This window comes from Ischnura elegans, chromosome 7 (assembly GCF_921293095.1).
Source record: "Ischnura elegans chromosome 7, ioIscEleg1.1, whole genome shotgun sequence".
Lineage (NCBI taxonomy): Eukaryota > Metazoa > Arthropoda > Insecta > Odonata > Coenagrionidae > Ischnura > Ischnura elegans.
Genome location: NC_060252.1, coordinates 38,119,668 through 38,129,580, shown reverse-complemented (window position 1 = coordinate 38,129,580; position 9,913 = coordinate 38,119,668).

The following is a 9,913-nucleotide window of genomic DNA, read 5'->3' as shown; positions in this document are numbered from 1 at the left end:
GATTTCATCTCGGCAGCTGAGTGGAGTGCGATAGGCCGCTGGCGATGGGCGGCCGAAGTCGGTCGCGCTGGATAGGAAGACGACCGCGTCTGAAAAGAAATGAGCTGAGCGCAAAGCTGCAGCAGGTAAGGGAAGGCTTGTCTCTTTTTAGCGTGGCGAGAGGGATGGGAGGAAATAATCGTAGAGATCCTGCGTAAAAAGCGCGCAGCGAATAAAGCGGAATGATAGATGTGTGAGAAGAAGGTACACAAGGGCCAACGTGACAGTTTAGGGTAGGGGTAACGTTACCAGGAAATGAATACTCGGAGCTGCTTGGAGGTGAGTCATCACGCAATATGCAATTGTTCCGGTTCTCTCACAAAAAAGTTACCATAGGAAAAGATACACTTCTGCTTATTTAGAACAAGCCTAATTATACCGATAAGAGTCTGAATAGATTTAAAAAGTTAACATTGACGAAACCATACTCATAGTAGTAGTATTTGTGTTTAGGGTGCCTCGACAACTAAGGTCATTTGCACCACAGACAATCTATAAAAACAAAAATTTTAAAAGATGCATTAAAAAAAAACATTTAAACATTCATAAAAGTTTTGAAATAAAAGGGGTTGTCAAATTATAAAAAGGTTGGAATTTAAACACTGTTAATTAGCCCGGTCTCTATTAAAAACTTTATCACTCGGCTGACACTATCAGGGTCGTCTCCTGCGTCGTGCGACTCTCCCATTACTGTGAGACATCTCCTGACTGAATGTGAGAAATACCGCTCTGTGCGCCATCGGCTGAACATCGGAGGAGACCTAGGGCATATCCTAGGAAACCATACTCATGCTGATTTTGAACACGCCAAACTGATTAGAAACTATTCAGTATTCAATAGCCAGTCCAAAGCATAGATAAATTGTAATGGGAATCAGAAACTAATTGATTCCACTATAATTAATTAATTTTTGAAATGTCGATAGACGTAGCCACAAACAATACTTAATTTTATTTTCTGTGCGCGTAAAATTCCTTATTTCTAAGAAGATAGGGGCTGGATTTCTTTTGTAACTCCAAAGAGTTACCAAAGAGTTACCCATTAAATTAGGCCCAATAACATGATTATTCGGCGGCGGCGCCACCAGGCAGCTATATCTCGTTCAGTGTGATATTCACATTTGACCGTAGTGGAAGTGGTTTCCTTTATCTGAAAATCGTCTCGCATGCGTTAAATGAGTGGTTTATATTATTCATTGGCCCAGGTACATATTATTACCGAATATTTCTTCGTGAAATGTGGATAAAGCTGACTGGTAGCGCCGCGAGTGGTATTTTTGAAATCTGATTTTAATACGTGCAGAGAGACAACGATTCTGGCGGTGGACTTAAAGAATCCTCTACAATGCGCTTTCTTTGAAGTTAGCTTTTTTCTCCGTGCGCTTTTTTCGCAACACCATCGCAGAAAGGCCAGCACGTGAGGCAGGAGGAAGGTGCAGCATCTGTATCGGTGACAAGACGTTTTCTCAACCGCGGGCTACCAATTCGTTTGGCACCTTCACCACGCTGGTAGAGGACTCATGACAGCAAGCCGAGTAGAGCCTTTTTATCGGGCATTAAAGAGGCTTGAGCGAAGATAACAGCAGTACAGCGATGAGGTAAAATCCAGTCGTCAAAATGGAAATCTCATCCATATCGTTTAAGTTATCATACGTATGTTCTCGTGAATTCGTATGCAAAAAAAATCGTTGCAGATTGTTTGAGATACCAGGAAAATTATCTTAGGCTGCATAACCTATCGGACATCACGGCAAATCTCTCTTCATTTTTCATAAATATCTTTTATAGAGATCACCCTTTCTGGATTCGCACGTTTGAATCTCTGCACAATCTGCCAAATGTACCACATTCACTTCCATTTCGATGACAATTCGGAATGATTAATTTGTCATTTTCAAACACCAGTTGGTTTAATCATAGAAATATTAGCAATGGTTTGATACTAGAAATATTCCAAAATTTATTACCAATTCCAGAATGAGACGAGGTATTTTAAACAGTACTTATCTTCAAATGGTGCGTCTATAAATTTTTTGAAATACCAGGCATAAAAAAATGCGACGGTTCACGAGATAAATAACGTGCAAAGTCATTTTTCACATCAGAAATAGCGACAATTCGAGAAGGCTTAAATACCCTTATGCAGGTGCAGTATATTCGCACATAAAAATCGCCGAAGGAACTAGAGGAAAGTGGATTACCCCAAATATGGAAAGGATAACGAAAACGATATGTCAGGTTCATTGCTTTGCCTGAATGAATAATTACTACGAAATATGGAAGTGAAGTGCCGCATACAGATCCAGAAATAAATAAAGCGGAAGACAGCACGATAATGCTATGTAGAACACAATTGACTGACAATTATACTCGAGAAAGAATTGGTGGTAAAACTAAAATTTGAAGGTAGCTTCCTCAACAAATTATGAATAATCACTTCTAATGACTGGGTGTCCGTTTAGTGAGTATAAATAAGCTTAGGCCTTTGACTTAGCGGGAACTAACGGAAAGCAAAAAATAAAGGTGAGTGGGGTACCGTAAACATTTGCGAACCGGCATATCAATGAAAAGTTCATTAACCTCTTTTTCCCCTAGCAAACCAGATACAATCACGTTTTTTATCGTCTATTAGGTAAAATATCGATCACAAAGTTAATTTTTTCAATAAATATGCCTTTTGGGCGTACTCCTGCCTGTCGCTTTAATTTTATGAAGTGTATTCAAGATTTGATGAATAACAAAAAGCATATTAAAAATAGATAAAGAAAAATAAGAGCGGCCTATCTTGTTTTACTCAAGAACAGCTATAGTGACAGAAAAATATTACGCATAACTTCCATTACTAGTTTAAAAAATAGCTAATAACACAAGCCAAAATTTGTGATACAGGCCGAAGGACTACGGGTAATGCTCTAAAAACCAACCATTTACATTTTTCTGATTTAGGAAACACATAAATGGGGTGTATTAAATTTTTTTCATCAAAATCAATAAGCAATTACATTTGGAGATTTCGACGGCCAAGGTCGAATTGACATGATTCCAAGGCCACGAGCTCATACCAGACTCAGGAAATATCCTTATGTCACGTTATTTCTTGGTATTTTATAAAATAAATTCATTTTCTACGTAGGAGATGAATAGGGTAGTTTCCTTCATCAAATAAAACAAAAGGAATTGATGACGATTCGTTACCCGCCATTAGTGTATTCATAATATACAAATTATGTTGGTCTAGAAATACCAGTTCCGACGAATGGCAATGGTCAATTTTAACCGCATTTGAAAAAGGCCAGATTGGCGCCCATGCGATGCCACTCCACGTGACGTCAAAGGGACCTAGATCCTAGTGAGTAGTCAGGAATTTATCATCGTCTGAGATTACCAAAGCATGCATGTGGCACAGAGCTCAGGGAAACATTTCTTAATAATCACCTATTAAAATTGCCTATGGTTAGAAAGTTTCCTTCCTTTGATAGGTTATTAAAAATCCTTATTTCGCCAAGCGCTACCTGCTAGCAGGGTACTCTGCTACCTGCTAGCAGCCTGCATCGCATCGGCGCATATATCCTCGCCCCAAGGTCACCTCACACGACGGTAGCGAGAACCAGAAATACGTCACACGGGCTTTTCCCAGAATTCATACTTAGCCGTCGCGTTTTCGCGCGCTTGAAAATTTTCAATTTTCATTTAATCGATAAAAATAGATATCGCCATTTAAAAATCTAAGAGCGTGAAATGCGTACTCCAGGAGTATCTTTCGATTACGGCAATAAAAAAATAATAGGAAACCACCCTATTATCTACACCTTTATCAACTTCCTTGAATCATAGCTTCTCGAGTGTTTAGAGAAGAAAAAAACAGAAAGCCTAGTTCTATCGTTTTCGGGTAGGTACTTTAGATACTTCAAATTCTTTAACATTCTTTAGCTCCTGCAATAATATTTTTTCCATTTTAATTCACGGTTTGTCTGATAAGGATAGGTTTAGGCTAGGGCCAAAGATTGCCTTCGAAAAATCTTCTTTTTTTCTGCTCATTTTAATTTTTTTGATCAAGTATTAAGACTTCTGCAGAGATTTCACTCAATATTCAAGTCCTTAATCAAACTACCCGCATTGATTAACCTCTTGCTGATAAATTTAGGGAGTTACTCCATTATTGGCAATGATTATCATGGAAGGCATGCGTTGCGGTTTTTTTTACGAATGTTGGGTATTTACCAAGGCATTTTCCATGACTACCACAAAATATCCCACCCAATACAAAATCAACTAGCTTGACTTGTTTCACGTGATGATGACACAAGTCCGACACGATCATGGGGTTATCCCACAAAAATTAGAGCTGGTTCACATGACACTAACTGACCAGCCACTGCATAGAAGAAGCACGTCGCAAAAAAAGCAGTCTCCCGCTATGTGGCTATCAAGATCGTTAGCGTTAACTTCAAGCTGGCCAAGCTTTTTTTTTGGAATGAAACGCGATACCAGTCGCATGAAGGAAGACTAAATGATTCGAATAATGAAGCCAAAAATTATAAGAATACCAGGGATAAATTTAATAAAACTCACTCAAGAGGATATTTCGGACTCAAGCTTTCCAGGAATATGATATTATGGTCCAGCATTGATATATTCGTCACGACTTTCCGGAAATAGCTGAATAACAGCAAAATTTTCAGTCCAACGGCAAAGATTAAATCACTCTGGAAGATATAGATCTCAAGTATAGTCACAAGGTATTGCTACCAAATAACCAGACAACCTAAAGATATGATTCATCGGATAAGTTTTATACCGCCTTCTACTCGACAATATCGAAAATATTACAATTTTGGATTTTTTTTATAGTAGTAAAGGAAGATTATTTCTATGAAACTTCAAATTTATTTTGTTGAATTAGTTTTTACCATTAGGTGCTACTGAAATTAAAAATTACAGTTTCTTGCCACGCGAGTAATCGCTTGTACTGCATAAAGATGCACCTAAGCAAGGCAGTCAGTATGCACGATTCAAACACTGAATGATAATATAGTTCCTGAATATTAACACGACCAAACGGAAATGTAAAACGCCTTTCGTTATTTCGTTTGCTTTAAAATGAGCTGCATGCATAAAATTCTAATATATAAAATGAAAATTTCACAATTTATCTTAGGAAACGTCTCCAAGCGATCTAGCATCACGATACCTCATTTGAATATGACTGATTGGAAGATCACGAGGAAACATTCCAAAGCTAAAATAAAAAAGCATATTTTCTAAGAAGTCTGAATGCAAACCATGATTTCAATAGCTTACAGAACGTTTACAAAGTCAAATGAAGAGCATTTCACAGCAGATGTCATCCTTGATAAATCGGGCTGCACAACAATGGGACTCCATAAAAAATTAGGTTGTCTACCACCTTTTACATATATTTATGTTCTTTATCCAATAGCAAGACCGTGCCATAGCTAATTATTAAAAATATACCAACCACCAAATAGAAATTAATGCCTCTAAATGCCAGTGAAAATAGAAAAAATTATAATTGTAAATTTAATGTGATTAAAATAATCGCTTCTTTATATTTGACGACAGAGGATATCAATATCTACAGTTTCCTCAACTCAATCGCAGACTGTCCTGAACACCTTTCTTTTCCTAATTTCCGAGTACCATCCCTCCCGACGCGCACCCACTCACTGCTCCACACACCAGTTCCCAGATAATCACCCATTCAACGCTCACTTTTTTTCCGCCTTCCCTCACTTCTTAATTCCCTTTCTCCGAATATTGATCCTTTTTCCCTATCCCCGAACGTCTTTTCTCACTTGGCTCTGTCTTACCTCTCTGAACATCAATAGCAACATTTCCCATTTCTTACCACCGCTCCGATTCCCTTTAGTTTTATGTAATTACTTGTATTCTTTAATTTCAAGGATTTGATTCTCGGCATATTTTATGTATCTGATTCCCGTTACATAATAAGTATTTTGAATTCGTGCTACACATATTGTCTTGTTATTGGGTCACAATAAATTGGCAATATTACTGTATTTGGACTTTTTAAATAAATAAATAAATAAATTTTCATTTAATTTTCTCTCGAATGCAGTTCTAATTGACTAATATCTAATTACTAATGCATGTACTATATGACTAATGCATGTTCGTCTAAAAAACAATTTCCTTTACTGAAGAAAAATCAGCATCGAGGCGTCTATTCTAAATCACACTATTGAGAAACAGATACATTCTGCACATTTGAATTTCAGATAAAACACAATTTATTTCAATTACAAAATTTAAAATTTCCTAGCTTCAAAATGAAATAGTTTAGATGATTTTAACTGCAGACTAACATATGCCGTTCATTAGAAGCCTTAATTATCTGTTTCGCAGCTAGAGGCCAAAAAATGATTTGGCCTGTTTTTGACAGTTTCATTATAACACTCCGAGAGATAGCGGCAGTTACGCTATAGATGGCTGTCTTCACTGGACCCAATCGTACTAGTTGTGTGTTTTTCTTTGAAGAATCAAAGTCTGCGACTATAGTTTAGCGTAATTTTAGTACCAAGTACCTACGCTAAAGATCCTCCTTGTAGGTCTACAATTTATGAATGACACAAGCGTTTTGTAGAAACGGAGTGCTCAGTAAAAAAAAGAAATCACCAGGTAGTCCAAGCAAATCTGACGAAGTCGCGAAAGCAAGTGAGGCTAAGTTTTGTCAACACCCCTACGAAATCGACCACGAGTACGTTTCGTGAGCTGCAGGTCCCACACACAACATTTTGGCATGTGTTGTGAAAACGTTTGCATTTAATTTCTCAAAGTTGTCAAGTCCGTTTTTAAACACCCGTTATAGCAAAATATCACGTAAAGGTATTAGTGATTGTGCATAAATTTCTATTATTGTTCATTTTTTAAATACATTTCACCACGACAACCATAATTGACGAAAGCGATCGAAAATCCTAAGATCTCGGCATGCCTAAAGTAACAATGGGCACCGGCAGTTCATTGTAGGTTTACAGCCAATTTTGAGGCCTCCCGAAGACCATTAATGAATGAAGAGGGCGTGAACTCCATTAATCGCTTTTGCAATGGGGGAGATCACCATGTACTTCTTCCGCACAACTATAACTTCCACTGCGAAGAGGCAAAGATCTTAACGTGATCGGATATTGCCGGGATGAAAAAGATTAGAAATATTGTGCGATCTTGACGAGAGTTCATCCTTGTGACTGCTATTGTTTTCAATTTTTTGTAGAATTTTCGGAATTTTCAGCATAATTTCGCACGTAACCGGATTTTTATGATTAAAGGACGTAAAGAAACATCAGATAAACAGACATCCTCTTCTTTATATAATGATAATCTTCCCCTTCCATCTACCGTGTCCTTTGAACTAATGGATATTGTTGACCTGAACCAAATATTTAAAACTAGTTTATTGTTATAGGCAGTGGCGTAACCAGGAATATGCTTTGGGAGGATGAGGGAGCTTTGGGGGGGGGGGGGATGTGGGGGCTTTGGGGAGGGATGTGGGGGGGTTGTGGGAGCTACCCCCCCAGGAAACGGGAATTTCAAGAAAAGTTTTGAAAAATAAAATGCCTGAAAATGCATTTAACATCATTTTGGCACTTGAAATTTAACTTTTAGCAGATTCAGTTATTATGTATCAATTCCAGACAAGATTTGACATAATTTTTTTGATTTCTCAGAGGCTTTGGGGGAGGGGGATACGTCCTCTCATTCCCCTCGTAGTTACGCCACTGGTTTTAGGTTGCTCTGTCGCGGTGGAATATGCGAAAAGAGAGGATAAGCATGTGCATGTGGCACGTACCTACTCTATCCATCTTGAGTTGATGAGGGCAGTCGAGGGAGAAAGAGAAAGAAAAGGGCGGGAGACAAGTCATCGGTGTGGGCGATCATCCATCCATTGGAGGGAGGAGGAGGAGGAAGCTGCGAGAAGCCGTTCCGGGAGAATGCGGAAGCGAGGATGGAGAGAGAGAGAGAGAGAGAGAGAGAGAAAGAGAAAGATGGTAGCGGGAGATGCGAAGCGAACGCCCAGCGCCCTCTCAGATGATCCTCCTTCGCCCGTCTTCCTGCTCTTCACCTCTCTTCTCATTTTTCAAACTGAAGGCAGGAAAAAAAATTGAGATCTCTCATCTCCACTTTCCAACGCGAACCCAAGGGGTTTTGATCATATATAACTCCCCTAATCGTACTCATACTTTCGTACACTTCTTAACTGATTTTTCAGTGTTTTCAAGTATAAAAGTTACAATAACGTTTCTATTTTCATTCTATGATATTTATTTGAACTAACGTATCAAAAGGATGCATACAAACCTCATCCTTTACCTGAAGATCCTTCAAGATGGTGAAATACGACAGGCCAATATAAAAAATACTGTGGATGATCACGATAAAATTAATTATTAAGGATAATAAACAGTATCAAACGCCTTATCTGAGCAGAAGGTTGCATGATTTCATTTTGAGTTGTCTATTTATGGTATGCATTCATAATTATATAATATCTTGAATGCTGCTAGCGATGATACTAAAATAAATTAATAACTCCATGAAAGGGTCGATTCTCTCTCATTGAGAATAGTTAACTGTTCAAAATTCCCTCAATTCCATGCTATAAAAACCCAAACCAATTCAGAAGTGAAGCCAGTTCTGCCTCTTGTCGATTCATGCAAGAACTAAGTCGATAACTAAATACAAATGGTAAAATACAGAACTATGAATCTTTTTACGTCTCTGGGCCAAAGTTACCTGTAAAGGGCCGAAGTTACCCCAGTTGACGGTACCAATATAGGACCGCACTATACTTTTAACGGACTTAACGTTCACACGCAACCCCAGCCCCATTTCTCCCTTTGCATTAATAGACGGAGTTGGGATTTTATTTTGTATCAACGACCCTGGGACTATAGCAACAGAAAGTATGGCGACTTATCGGACGAACAACCAACGCTGAAGAGGAAAAACTTGGGGTACTCACTAATTTACAAGAAAAACGGAATTAAATGCAAATATAGAGTAAGCTGTCGCGTGTTTTTATGCCGAAATATAAATTTGAAATTATAATTTTGTGTAGGTACCTACAAGCATTCGATAGGCTTTTTACTATAAGTGATAAAAATTACGAGATTTGATGTTTGTAAATATATACAATAACCAAAATAACTGTCACTAATATGAATGCAAGTAGATTCCTATAATTCCAACAGAGAGCATCCAAGACTATGAAATATAGAACGATTAATTAGCTATAACGGAGGTTCTTGTCTGCTGTTTCAGTGCATGAAAACAACAAAAATCTGATGTCACCAACGAAAGTTTACCATCATGAGCGTGTAGCACACATTTGAAAACTTATAATTTCGGATGACTGCCGCAACATTAGTGAGAATGCCTCGGAGAAGGATGCAAGTGCACAAATCTCCAATCACCGTTAAGAGGCGACCTATCCTTCGCCTCGGAGCATCTTTTCTCAGCATCCACCGCGGCCAACATCCTCCTTCCGCGTCCCCTCCGTGCACCCAGCGTTGCCTTCAGCGGTCACCACATTCCCATCTTCCCGTTAATCCCTTCCTCCCGACGTTTTTAAAGCACACTGCCCGTAATAAACGGTCCCGCCAACGACCGCGCCTCAGCGATATGCACTCACTAATGCCCCGTTCAGATTTTGATTGTCACAGCGATCGTCCTAACAATAGTTGACAGAACTAGTTGCGTGAATGCGTGTCCGGACAATAGTTCACGTATTTCCTAACGTTGCCACTTTACGATAGTTAGGCGCTGCGAAACCGGAAGAAGAAGCGACAAGAGAAGGACGAAAAGTTTGTGAAAGTGGAAGTTCCACAAATGG